We start from the raw sequence: 13,369 nt of genomic DNA, 5'->3' as shown, positions 1-13,369 counted from the left end.
GAAGGTACAAGGTACAAATTACTAAGTGCCTCCTCCTCCGGATCCACTATGAGCATATTAGCTTGGCTAGACCCAACATGCATCTCTTGTTGATGCTATACTGTGGGCGTGTTTGATTTGGGTCACTTGCAGGTGGTGCAATAAATCAGTGATCAAGGCAGGTGCAACCCTTTTTTACCTTTGCTGAGATACAAAAATGTTAAACCCTAACCATGGTTCGTAATTATGTCATACTCAATTTTATTGTTGTGCATTTAAGTTCAGAAACTGCTGGCCCTGGCCCAGGTGCAACCAGTCACTCGCACCCCCTTTATCCCCTGACTCTATGCATATGCACAAAACTACATTATTGATAAACATCCCATGAAATAGTTAGTCTAGTTTAGTGTTTTTTATATGGATATCACAGTATAGCGTTAGAATTGTAACATCCATTTACGTATGGACAAGGACCAGGTGCCCTGTGTGTGTGTAGTGTTTGTAGGGAAACGCTAACTTACAACACCTAACACAAGAGGCTTTTATTCAGAGTAATTAAGGGAAAGATAATTAGCACAGAGTCGCAAAAAACTGCAAAACAGGATAAGTCAACCAAATGTGCCTGCTGACAACACAAACAAACCAACTAAATACTCATATCCACATGGGTTGAAAATGTCACAACTATTTGTATTCCTTAAGCCAGCTGTCCTAGATTTATATCCAGCAGGAGTTAAGAAATAAAAAATATAAAAAGTTTGGCTAGCAGTTGAAACAATGTAGAAAGTGTCCTCAATTGTGGTAAAAAGCCATGTTAGTTGACATTTCCCATCCATTGATTCCCATCATTGGTTCAACCTTTCGGAGAGCTTTGGTCTGACCTACACTGGCTGCACAGGGAGGCGCAACGGCACAGAGCCTCGCACAAAGCGGCCTGCTATCGATCAGCCCTCGCCTAAAAATAAAGCCCAGGTCTTGCAATGACAGAAGAGAAAGTAAAAAGCCCTTGCCTGCCAATCAATGGTGACCTACAATTTGATGTCCTGAATCAATAAATCATGCTTTTCTCCTATGATCTAATGATCTCTTCAAAGGCTGTCTCTGACACTGTTGAGGAGTGTGGGGACAAATTTCAGAAGGAAAATTTGCTTGATTTTTTTTTTTTGTAGTTTTGTTGTATTTAGAAGAAAACTGCTTGACTTTGCAGTTAAGCCAAATATAATTTGGTTTATGGATGTGTTAAGTCTTTTTTTTCTGAGCTTTATAACAAATTCTTAAGCAGATGTGACCTTTCCAGGCAAAGTAAAATTTAATAGGCACCAAGTCAGATTTACAGTTATGAGCTGTTAAGTGTCTACTGGTCATTCTATCTTTATCTGCTCTTCTATAACTCTCTTTTTACATTCCCTCTCACTTTCCATTATTCCAAATTTCTCCCCATCTTTCTCTATCTCTTACTCTCACCCTGCACCTCGCAGCAGGAGCCCAACTTGCTCAAGGCTATGCGCTATCTCCCCATATTTCTCTCTGGTGAATATTTCATCTCGCCTTTCAAGTATCATTTTCATATTGAAAAAGGGCCTGTGTCCCGCAGTGGTTTTACCCGCACTCTTTACAGTGAAACTTCTCTGTTTCAGACAGGGTGACAATCTGTTTGCACATTTCAGAAGAGCTTTTGATCAGAGAATGCAGATCAGGATTATGAATTTCTATCAACTGGGGGCTCATGAAAAAGGCATGAAGCCAAACTGTGGTCATCTGGCATAGAGCCACAGATGACAGGCTTACATTTAAATGCTGTTCATATTTACTGTGGCCTTTGTGGCCCTACAGATAGACTACTAGGGAAAAACTCATTATTTCTTTCTCTGTTTCCTTCTCTTTCAATCTCCCTCCCTTCCTGTTTCTCTCTGCACCATTGCCCAGAGTGACAGTGATTTAAGCTGTCAGACATTTTCAAGGCCCAAAATTCTCAACTTAGTGACTCACATTTAGGATCAGCCAATCCCACTTGTTTGCATTTGACCAATTTATATCCCCAGTCAGGGTTTCCTGAATGCATGATGGTAATAGCCCAATCCATTTTTTTTTTGCAGATAGCGAGAAATGAAAAAAAGAGATTGAGAAATGTGCTAACGTCAGTGATTACGGAATAATGGGTAAAGGGAAAGCAAGGGGACAAAATCTCAAGAACAATCTATAGTGTATTCATAGAGTTATATTTAAATCAATATTTGTGTTTATTCTCAAATGTTTTATTCATTGTGCACATTCTTTATGGAAGAGTGAATAAGCAATAACTTGCATTTGCAAAGCTTCGGCCTGTGCATTAACTCAGTTTGACAATATTCTGTGCACATGTGTTTGTGTGAGTGCATGTTCACGTTCATGGCACCATGAATATATGCTAGTATTGACGTAGGCCAGTAATGTGAAGGAGTAAAGCTCACATACCTCCAGTTTTTGATCAGTCATAAGTGCTCATGGAGATCACATGAGGCTTTCCAGAACGTTAGCATACATTAGGGCTACCCATCCAACTGCAAATGACACCTCCCTGGCATGACCTCTGAAGGGAAAGAGACATAAAGCAAAAGGGATAAAAGGAGAGCAAAGGTAAATAGAAGAGTCAGAAACCGAGACAGCAGCAGTGACAGCAGCACAAGCAGAGACATTAATAAGATTTGGGTAAAAAAAATAAAATGAGTTGAGCAATTCATTATTTAGATTCCCACCCCTTCAAGAACTGATAAATCACCCATTCAGCGTGTTGTGCTGTGGCTAGCCAAGACACACGATCTGGGTTGGAATTCAGTGGAGACCAAATCTGGGTTAGCGAGTAATTTAAAAAGGCTGAAACCACTGGAAATGGGACTCTGATAGAATCACATGTTCAGCAATTACTGCAGGGAAACAGAGATACACACTATGTCTTGCCATAAACTGAGATGGTCCATAAATGTGTCTTTTAGGTTAAAGGTCCCATGACATGGTGCTTTTTAGATGCTTTTATATAGAACTTAGTGGTCCCCTAATACTGTACCTGAAGTAGGGCTGCATGATTGTGGCCAAAATGATAATTACGATTATTTTTGATCAAATTTTTTATCACGATTTTTCTCACGACTATTTGTTGATTTTAACCAAAACAAAGTGTATCGTCACATCGGCTATTTATAACTGCGAGAGGGAGTGTGATGGACGCTATGCCTACTCACAGAAAGACGGCTGACTCATTATGAACGGGTCCAGCACGGGTTAGAGGGGACAAAATGTTGCGTTTAATGGTAAACTGGTAAACCTTGAGACCGACGTGTAACCGACTGCTATCTGGTGAGTTTCCTCCCGTTACTCCGTCCTCTGTGACTGTCTACATCTTGAAACTAAGCTGCACGGGGTGCAGGGAACTAATTTGACTGGCTCGTGAGCAGACAGTGGTTTACGGAGCGGTAGATTGGCTTTGCAAAAAAACTCAGCATTCTATGAAATGACACTTTATATATAAAAATAAATAAAATAAAAAAAATAAAAATCGCTCGATCATGCAAATTTGATCGTGGGAAGTCAAAATCGTAATTGTGATTAAAATTTGATTAATTGTGCAGCCCTAATCTCAAGTTTCTGTCCCCAAATTCAGCCTTGGTGCAGAATTACAACCACTAGAGCCAGTCCCACAGTGGTCTTTCCTTAGGACAGGATATTTCTTTATCAGTTTGTAGGTATTGGGGGGTGACCTTGACTAACTGCCACTTTGCTCATTTGAAAGCCATGATGTCTCTCCCTTTCTCGTGGGGTGGGCAAAGCAGAGAAAGGGGAGGTACCCTCAGATTTCATTTTCTCAAAGGCAGAGCAGAATACACAGGCCTTGATTTACACCTATTTCATTTCTAGCCACTGGGGGACCATAGGCAGGCTGGGGGAACTCATATTAATCTTAAAAAAACTCATAAAGAGACGTTTTCATACCATGGGACCTTTAATATACTCAGTACAGAAGCATGACACTCTGTGGCTTAAGACTTACTTTCTCATTAATCCTTGCATTTAGTTGACATTGACTTTACATATCCCACAGACCTCACCAACAAGTACAAAATCAACCAACTTCCTCCCGTTTTCCCTGACCTTACAACCGTTTTACAAACTGGTCAAACCCTTCCATTTACCACAAACTCAGCTGTGATAAGGCTTTCAAAATAAATGCCCATAAAGCATTTTTAATACACCAAGAATTTTTTTTTTTAATGTAATATGGACTAAGCACAAACAAATTAAATCAGTACTATCAACATTGATCACAAATACAGAGCAGTTGATTATATTAAACCACTCTTTAGACTTTAGCTATACAATTAGGAAAACTCATGGACATATCCAAGTGATTGAACAATGTTAAAGGTCTAATATGTAATAGTGACAGCTAGGTTTTAAACTGTTATTGCAGTATGTATTCACAATACTGGAGAGATGTCTCCCCAACCCCCTCCTAACAAGACTCGAACTTCACGTTGGTTGCCAGGCTGAGACCGCAGCATCCAGAATTAAAGTAGGAACCGCTCACAACCCCGAAGCCTTGCCGTCCTTTTCCACCCGACCCAAATACACTTTACCAACAATTTATTATCTTAAAATAATGGCAACAATCGCTGAACACATTGCAAACTTACGGTCTTCTCCTTCTGACTTACAGCCCCCCTCTCTTGGCTTGAAATAACTCACCGCTGTCAGCTACGGTCGCTAACAGGCTACACGTTGTAAACAGCCGTGGCCCGCTTTCCTGGTACTCCGGTAACTTTACAGTTAGCAGGGTTAGCATGGCGGCCTTGAGACCATCAGTTTTACTTTACTGGTTGTGTCTCAATTGTTTTTGCAAGGAACCAACTCGGGTACTCTAGCTATACCATTCAGTATGAGTAGCTACACGAATGTTGAAATGACATAAAATGCCTGTCCCTACTAGCATGATATATTAGCCTAGCGAGAAAATAAGCCAACTCGGCATGCTTTTGGGCTCAAGCTGTCTAGGCTGGCAGTATTTTGATTTCCAAAAAAGAAGACACTCAGCCCAGCCTCGAGACACACATTCAGACAGGCTTCTCAGAGGTTAATGAATGCTTTATGCCTCAATGGTACAAAAATAACTTGTGTAATAAAATGAAATATGTAACCTGTAAAAAAATATTAGCTCTTCTCCAGTAACTACACGAATGTTGAAAGTACAAAATGCCAGTCCATAGTAGCATGATATGTTAGCCTAGCGAGAAAATTAGCCTATTCAGCATCCATTAAGGCTCTAAGATGTCTGGGCTGGCCATATTTTGATTTCCAAAATAGAAGAACCTTGGCCACGCCTTGAGACACACATTCAGACAGGCTTCTCAGAGTTGAATGAACATGCTTTATGCCTCAAAACAACTTATGTAATACAATAAAATATGTAACAATGTAGCAACATATTAGCTCTTCTCCTAGCTACTGTCAAATAAATGTAACCTCAGTGGTGTAAAAAGTATAATTTATGTTTGAAAAAACTGGTGGTGCAACAACAACTTTGGACAGATGCAAATAACCACAACATTTTATAATTTGACATAAAGCGATATTTTACATTTTCCGCACATAAGGTGATAATGCAACTGGGCACATAGCCTACCTGTTCTCCTCAATCCCAGTTCAAGTGCTGTCAGTTTGGGTAGCGTTAACGATAGTCAATGTTCTATTGACTAAAAGCCTGCTGCTTTTTTTTAATGATCTCAGAAAGATGCTTGAGGTCCTAAATGCCCATTCTTAACCAGATACCATTCTCTCCAAGTAACACATACGGGCGGGACGTAGCCTACAATAAGAAGCGTCTTCTCTGACAAGCTAGACAGCTAGCAGTTATCCATTTTGACCTGGAGAACCATTGGAGAACCATCACAGGTTTGGCTTTTGACAACATTCCGTGGTGGGCACCGATAGGTTTAATATTTTAGTTTTTCTAGAAAAAGACAGACTGTCAAATACGTGCTGTGTAGAAGATGATCCAGATCGCTCAATTCTAAAAGTACTGACTGTACACTTCACAGTAGTCATTGTGTCGTTCATCCATCATATTTATGTCATGTGAATGGAGGCCTTCATTCACATTCTATCATGCAGTACATGATAACTGCTGAGGCTGATAAAACCCACAAACAGTGACTCCACACAGCAACACAAAGATTACAGCTGATATCTGCTTAAACCTGCTGCCGGCCTTGACACAAATCCAATGTTCTGTAACTGTGAGCGTACACTGAAGTCATCAAGGCACCCGGCGGGGCTGCCAGCCCACGCCTGATGCTCCCTGGACACAGTGTGTGGAACCAAGCTGGACTGCTGATGACAGATGGGCGCTAAGATACCAGAGACCTGCATGGCAGTCAGTTTCCCCCACAGACAGTGTGTGGTGACAGCACTGAGCCACCTATAAAGCACGGGGGAGGGAAGGGGGAGGAGAAGAGGGAGGAACATATAAAAAGAATGATGGGTAGGCGATACAGTGCTCTGCAACAGGCTTATGAATCACCTGAGATATCAGTCACATAAGTCACAGAGAGAAGCTCTGGATGAGAGACACTGCCACAGGAGAGGCGAGTCATGGCATCCAAATTGGTACAATTGGCAATTTTGACCCTGTTCGACCATCTTCTCATTCTAATTAAATTTGACTCAATGTTGACAAATGTTTCACTGTAAAGCAATCTCTGTCAGGGATTGCACTGCTCAAAACTTCTAATCAAGGATAAAGGTGCCTGAGCTCCTGAGCACCCATAGGGAAATCATACTGTGGGGTGACATTATTGGAAAAATTCTTATGTTGTTTAATATTGGGATGGACAAAAATGTCAAAGGTCAGTTTTGTAGCTTTGGATATTGAATATTGAATATTTTTGGTGTTGATTGTATTTGGTTGGTTGCAGTTTATATTGTTTTAAACATTATATAGCAATTAAAAAATGTTATATATATAATGTTATGATAGCATAACATTATATATTTATATTATATATATATATTATTATGTATATAAATACATAAATACATACCATATACTTAATGTCCAGGTATGCCAGCAACTAACCAAGAAGAAACTTGAGATATGACCAACTTATGATCTTTACTTTTAACCTTGTATATCTTAGCATTGTCTATGTAAGGAGGTATATCTGATGGATGGATGGATGGATGGATGTTATTGATTTGTTGTATTTTATCTCTTTATATTTGAACTCTCATACTTTATACTGCAACTGCTGCACAACAATTTCCCTTAAGATAAATAAATTTCTCTCTTACCTTATCCAGTCCATGACTGATATATCTGTGGACAATTATTAAACAGAATTAGACACAGTGTCTATACATGCATTTTAAACCACTTTTGTAATTTTAAACAGAAACAGACTGCCTTTATTATGTAGTACTTTGAATGGTGCATACTTCTAGTTTGTAATGAGTGGTTTAAGTAAACAGCAAGTATACACACAAACTTCCGGATTGTTTTATTTTAGTTTGATTTATTCTTTTTTTTGGTGTGACAGCAGTTCCTTGAATTTTTTTCAACATACCATACAGGACTGCAATTGCCTCAGGTGCGATCAAGTGTCAGGGATGCAGCTTTGCATTGAGGCTAATAACTGGAATGTAAATACACCTAAGTGTTCTTACATTACGTTTGTGGCTACATTTATAATGTTTAAAATACACAGGTAAAAGTCCAGTTCTTCAGTACTTCCATGAAGGTATTTTGTTACATTTTAACCACATTGCTATCTCAGTTTCATCCACAGTATCAGTCAACCCCTACAGCTTCCAAAGCAGCTTATTTTGTAATGAGTTGATGCAACGTGCTGGTAATAATTTGTGAATGAAAATTATTTAAAGGCGTAATTGCTTTGTGAACACTTTCCCAATAGCTGCCCACATGCCATTGTTGTGCCAAATAAATATAGTAGGTTGTCAGCATAAATGTAAAATTAAATATCCGTTATTCATTACAGACTGAGCATGGGCATCCTTTGGGTGCTTTTGGGGTTTAATAAAAGTGTCCACTGGCTTTGAAGAAATATGCTTTAATGAAGAAATGAATCCTAACTCTGCTATTGCCGCTTTTTAGATTTAAAACTGTCAGCATATTCATAGTGTTAACTCTATCAGTGTGTTTTATAGCTACAAAAGCTAGAACAGACCTGTGATAGCTTATCATTACACCCCTTGAATGATTTCACAGCTCATAGATTCATTTGGACCGGTGAATAATGCCACAGAATGTGCAGTGGCACTAATGTAATTCCTGCTGAAGCACACAATCCAACGTTAGTGAAGAGGATACAGAAGTCACACTATAGCAAACTCCCATAACAACTGAGAGGGAGGGAAAGTTCAATATCTTGCTATGATCATAGAAGTGTCATGGCACAAATGTGGCCAATGAGTCATTATTCACATAACATGCTAACATTGAGGCCTTCTGATCATGTGCTGTTAAGGATTTCAGTTAGAGAGCGGCGTAGGTCGGCATTTAGAGAGCGCATGTTAGCCGAGCTCATAACACTTCATTATCACTGGCTGAGACCACAGTCCAGACACTCTAGTGTTTGACACAACAGTTATCATCGGGTTTGTGTTCCACAGGCATACTGATGTATGAATTTCAAAATTCAGAGCAGCAGACATATTGGAGGGGACTTTATGTTTGACGGAAAGCCGGGCAATTTACCAGGGCTGCTACTTCAAGTCTTTCCATCATCAACACTTCCTCAATGTTTTGACAAGTCAATGTCAAAAACCAGATAAAAGCATCATCAGCTGTTTGTCTTTGTCACGTGATTTATGAGCAGCAGTTTGCCAGCTCGGTAGCTGTGCAGAGAAATTTCCACTTTACCCAGAAACCTCACTAAGCTTCAGTTCAAAGTATGTACAAGCCAACAATCCCCATAATAAAAGGAGTCAGTTGTAGTGATCAACCCACACATATACAGGCTGCGATTTGTGAAGAAAGCAGAGGGGGGGATGTTTTTTGATCACGCACAGCAAAACAAGCAAGTATTAAATCCCCCTTCAAATATCATGGATATGCCACTCGGTCGTCCATGCAAAAACGCTTATGCACTTCAATATCCAATGGAAAATAATCTCAAAATGCAATAGTACAATGTGGTGTCAACATAAAACACAGCGCTTCGAGGCCGGAGAACAGAGTTCACACTACTTTTACCCAGTAAACGCTTGTTACTTCCTGGAGAGTGTTAAAATCCAAATATGATCTTTTTCCTAAACTTATTGAGTTGTTTCAGTGCCTAAAACTAACTGTGATTGCTGCATGACGCTTACTTTTTTGGCTTAACTCAACTACCATGGCCCCTGAAAGGGTCTTCATCTGGCTGTAGCTGGCTCACAGTCACCTATTGGCGGCTTAACAACTGTCGCCATTCAGCCGGCGTCACGGCTAAATACAACCAGCACTTGCCGCTCGGATTTTATCGTTCTATAGCACTTGTTCATGTTACAGAGCTTTACTTTAGTACTTTAGTTTGAAATACTTTTGTTTTAGTTATATAATTAATATAGGCTTTAGGCTATTCATGAAGTAGATGATCACTTGAGGATGGACATATTTAGTCCCAACCAGGAATAAAAATAATTATGCAGAGGCAGGGATGTGTAGACCAGAAAGGTGGAAATCCCACCCATCCACCCGGCAAATTGCACCCTGCATATATATCCCCTGACTCTGCAGTTCATCTCCGCTCTGAGCATTTTAGCATCTTGCAGCTAATTGTTTTGGTTTTCCAGCATACAACTAGCTTGGCTCCGCGCTCCTACGTACTTAGGATCAATATTAATTTACCTTCAGTACTCCGTCTGGGTTTGCAGTGTATTCATGAGTTTTCTTCAGCCAATTTTTAATGGTCCAATCAGCGAACAGAGGGAGGGTCTAAGATAAGGTGACCAGATTTCTCAGACAGAATCCGGGGACATTTTCAGCTCAGAGGCGTATATACCTCCAAACACGTCATGTTTTTATTTTTGTAAAACTTACTGTAAAACGGGGACACTAGACCTAGAACTGTCCCCACCAGACTCCATGTAAATAATCAATGATTTTAGCACCGTAAAATACGGCTTTCTGAAACATCTCTGAGCTCTGAGCAGCGCAGGCTCTGGCGGTCTGGAGCCTGCGTGTGTTGGGTGTGCGATTATCGGCGCCGTTTGGTCAGTATTTTCTTTCTTTCCTTCAAATTTCAGGTCTGTCAGCCACAGTGAAATCCGGGGACATTTCCGGGGAAAGATCCAGCCGGGGACAGGTCATCAAAACCGGGGACTGTCCCCGGAAACCGGGGACGTCTGGTCACCCTAGTCTAAGAACAATGATGTTGAGGGTGTGCACTACTTTGAGTTAAAAAATGGCAGCGGAGAAAGATGCAAGCGAATCCATTCAGTCCATTGTGGCAACGTTGCCAAATGTCCAAATGTTTAAGTTTGAGCAAGAACAATCTTTGCTTTTGTTGGTGGCTATGTTGTTGTGGCCCTCCTCCCCATAGGGATCGGGAAAAGATTGATTTCCCAGCTCGCTCCGTTAGTGGTGAAGGAGTTGGCTAAGGCTATGAAGCCAACGCTATGAGGCTAATGCTAGCAATGCTAATGCTAAATGTAAGTCTTGTCGTTCTCCCCTCTCATTGCATCTGCGCATGGAGAGTGGCCAGACTCTCTGTAAAAAGGAAATTTACAAGAGTCTGGAAGGACCAGGCTAGCGTACAACTTCATTGATAATGTGTAGTCATAAGTAGGCAGCTGATTTCAGCCAAAAAGTTCTACTCTATCTTTCATCAGTGCCAAACAGCAAGACAAATGCTGCATTTCCATTGCATGGCACGGCACAGCTCTACTCAACTTGACTTACTCCTTTTTTGGTTTTCCATCAGCTAAACTTGTGGATAGTACCTGTTACCTGGTACGTAGTCCATCTTGGTGAAAGTTCCAAGCGAGCTGAGGCGAAGGCCGAGTTAAAACAGTTCAGACCGCTGGTTGGTTAAAGAGGCTCTTCACGAGACTCATTGCTTGCAAATAGCCAAGCTATCATTATTAGCGACCACAATTATTGTATACTTCGGTGTACAAGTGCAGACATTGTTGCAGATGAAAGAATCCAGCGAGTGTTGCGTTAAAGTTTATGTCAATAAGTGATTGGCTAAATATCCCACCTTAACTGATCTGCAGAGGAAAAACAAAAACATAGAAAAGCACCTGCTGCTAAAGGGAGTTAAGGTTGAGTCGAGTCCAGCCTAAAAATGCCGTTGAAATTAGGCAAATGTTTAACAAAGTAAAGCTGCAGGTAACAAGCTGGTTAACAGACGCCAGAGGATTTAGACACCCATTTACTACCAGGTTTACCAAACCTATATATAGTTACAGTTCTTAAACTCTTTGCTTACAATTTTAACTGACACTTCAACTCCTTTCACTGTTTACACATCAGCTTATTCTGGTTTACACTTCCTTTTCTTAACCTGAATTAACACCAATCCTACTGTTCATTTGATGTCAAATGCTCCTCTGTTTGTAGCTTTTCATGCAAAAACCATCATGCCCCAGCAATCACACTGCATCTTCTTCATAAAATAGTCTTGTTTTTATTCATTTATATATAACTGTTAATCAATTATTCATAGATGCTTTCCAATTCAGTAAATGCATTTATAAAATGCCATGATTAAGTGAAGAATCTCTGGTTGGTGTGTGCACACTATTAATTTAACTTGGTTTGGTTTTTAGCAAGTAATGAGGATGAATCGGTTTGAATTTGACTACAGGGCATCTCGTCACATGCTATTTATTGATGATCTTCAGAAACAGCAATGTAGAAGTAGCAAGTTTAGGTAAAAAAGGGAAAATAGACATATACACAAATCTAAGAAACTACATTTATTTATTTCTTTTGTGAAGCATTTTTAAGCCTTCATTGTTGATAGGACAGCTTAGACTTGAAAGGGGGGAGAGGGAATGACATCCCACAGCCGCAGCGTCGAGGACTGAGCCTCTGCATGTGGGCGTACGCTCTGCCAGGTGTGTGTAAAAAATGTGAATACTTCCTCCAGCACTGAATGTAAGAGCACACTCACTCTAACAAGGGATGAAAATTGGGATTCTGTACAACATGCTGAAGCTGGTGTTTTGCTCAAACATGCAGTGCTTGAGCAGCAGGACTGATAGTGACTGACATGAGTAGTTGAACCCGGGTCATCCAGTTTAAGGTTATCACTGTTCAGTCTGTCACCCAGATGCCTAAAGTACCTATTGTGATGAGGTACAAAATAAACACTGGCTTATTCAAATATCTGCTCTTTAAAATGGGTTTAGAAAGTGTCAATCAGTTTCCAGATTCTGACTATAATTTTAATAACTGTTTATTCACATGCAAAAAAGATGGTGTCTCCCCTGCATGCTAATTGGCAAAGAAAAGCAACTTTTCAGATTAATGCTGATATCAGACGCTGCTGACAGAAGTAAGAGAGAGAGAGAGAGAGAGTCTATCTGCACACGTGCATCATAAGTGGGTTTGTGGTAATTTTAAACCTTTTTTTTTTATTAAGGCAGAAATTAAAGATGACAAGCTTTCTTCTGCATGGGTAACAGTAAGTTGTGTGTGTGTACATGTGTGTAAGTAATAAAAGATTGGGGTGGACATGTCATTTACTATCAACCAAAAAGGGTCAGGTTGGTTGTTCCTATGTGAGGTTGGTTGTACCTATGTGAATAAGGACGTTAAGGTTTATTCAGACACCTGCTATGTATGTTTGTTCCACATTCATTTTAGGAAGTCCTAACTGTATTTGTAGTTATAGTTTTTTTCTGCACTCTTCTGTTTCCCATCCACACTGACTTGAGTCAAACTATAAAACATGAAAAATGTAGGTCTAAATAAACATAGATATGTTTGAGTACAGCAAAACCTAGTTCAAAATGTAATTATGGATTGGAGCAACCGTTACTAAGCACAGAGGCCACCCTGTTCCACCTTTCATGTTGCCTTGTTGAGTTTTGCCTCTTTCACTGTGCTCTATAATTCAGTCTGGAATGCATTGGATGGAAATCTTACTAATTATGTTCACATGTCACTGAATAATCCAGGTTTTTCCTCTCAATGACACCTCCCATGCTCTGTGCGTTAATTTTGAGTTTTGAATTTGAGTTTTAGCATTAAAGCTGATAAAATATGCAAGTCACATTTGTCCATTCAGCCGACAATGACAGAACACGTCTTCACAACAAAAGCGGCTTCTCATTTCCAAAAGCTTTTGTTCTCTTCTGTGTGAAATCAGAGACCAAAGTGTTTAAAAATTACTACACATTTTCCGTGTTAAAT

General features: G+C 40.0%; 2 long non-coding RNA genes across 2 annotated transcripts in view; one reads left to right on the top strand and one right to left on the bottom strand.

Moving 5' to 3' along the window:
* LOC117937813 overlaps positions 1-5,644 on the bottom strand; it is a 63,931-nt gene extending 58,287 nt beyond the window's left edge. Inside the window, exons 1-2 of the long non-coding RNA XR_004655257.1 lie at positions 5,633-5,644; positions 2,434-2,548 (exon numbers count right to left, since the gene is read on the bottom strand). This is a non-coding gene — a long non-coding RNA (uncharacterized LOC117937813). The remainder of the gene's footprint in view (positions 1-2,433; positions 2,549-5,632) is intronic.
* LOC117937812 overlaps positions 1-10,948 on the top strand; it is a 20,916-nt gene extending 9,968 nt beyond the window's left edge. The window contains exon 3 of the long non-coding RNA XR_004655256.1: positions 10,851-10,948. This is a non-coding gene — a long non-coding RNA (uncharacterized LOC117937812). The remainder of the gene's footprint in view (positions 1-10,850) is intronic.
* Positions 10,949-13,369: the final 2,421 nt, after the last annotated feature.

Source organism: Etheostoma cragini, chromosome 22, assembly GCF_013103735.1.
Source record: "Etheostoma cragini isolate CJK2018 chromosome 22, CSU_Ecrag_1.0, whole genome shotgun sequence".
Lineage (NCBI taxonomy): Eukaryota > Metazoa > Chordata > Actinopteri > Perciformes > Percidae > Etheostoma > Etheostoma cragini.
The sequence above is the reverse complement of the archived record's forward strand: the minus strand, read 5'-3'. Positions and strand labels throughout refer to the sequence as shown.